Below are 831 nucleotides of genomic sequence, written 5' to 3'. Positions count from 1 at the left end.
TCTGCCTCTCTCTGTGTGTCTCTCATGAATGAATGAATGAATAAATAAATAAATAAATAAATAAATAAATAAATAATCAATCCTAAAAAAATAGCCATAGAACTGTAAGAATGGTATCAATTATATAGGGTGGCACTAAATGTAAATGGCAAATTTCTTTATTAAAAATAAGGATGGAGGGCAGCCCTGGTGGTGCCGCGGTTTGGCGCCGCCTGCAGCCTGGAGTGTGATCCTGGAGACCTGGGATCGAGTCCCACGTCGGGCTCCCTGCATGGAGCCTGCTTCTCTGCCTGTGTCTCTGCCTCTCTCTCTGTGTCTATGAATAAATAAATAAAATCTTTAAAAAAATGTTTAAAAATAAATAAATAAATAAATAAATAAATAAATAAATGGATGGATGGAAGGAGGGGCAATATGGCGGAAGAGTAGAGGTCCTCAACCAACCTGGCCCCACAAAGTTACATAGGTAACTTTCAAAATATCCTGAACACCTATGAATTTGACCTGAGATTTAAAAAGAAAGTAGCTGTAATGGTACAGAGAGAAAATTTTTCTAACCTTTCTAACAAGGTGGAAGATGAAAAAATGAAAAAGAATAAAGTGGAGGACAGGAACTGCAACTAGCCAGGCTAAAGTGGAGCACTGAGAGCCTCCAGGGCATGAAAGCCCAGCCCTGGAGAAGTGGGAACTTTAATGGGACACCTGGGTAGCTCATCTGTTGAGCATCTGCCTTTGGCTCAGGGTGTGATCTTGGAGTCCCAGAATTGAGTCCCACATCAGGCTCCTTGCAGGGAGCCTGCTTCTCCCTTTGCCTGTGTCTCTGCCTTTCTC

Source organism: Nyctereutes procyonoides, unplaced genomic scaffold, assembly GCF_905146905.1.
Source record: "Nyctereutes procyonoides isolate TBG_1078 unplaced genomic scaffold, NYPRO_anot_genome, whole genome shotgun sequence".
NCBI classification, from domain to species: Eukaryota; Metazoa; Chordata; class Mammalia; order Carnivora; family Canidae; genus Nyctereutes; species Nyctereutes procyonoides.
This window is presented reverse-complemented; position numbering follows the sequence as displayed.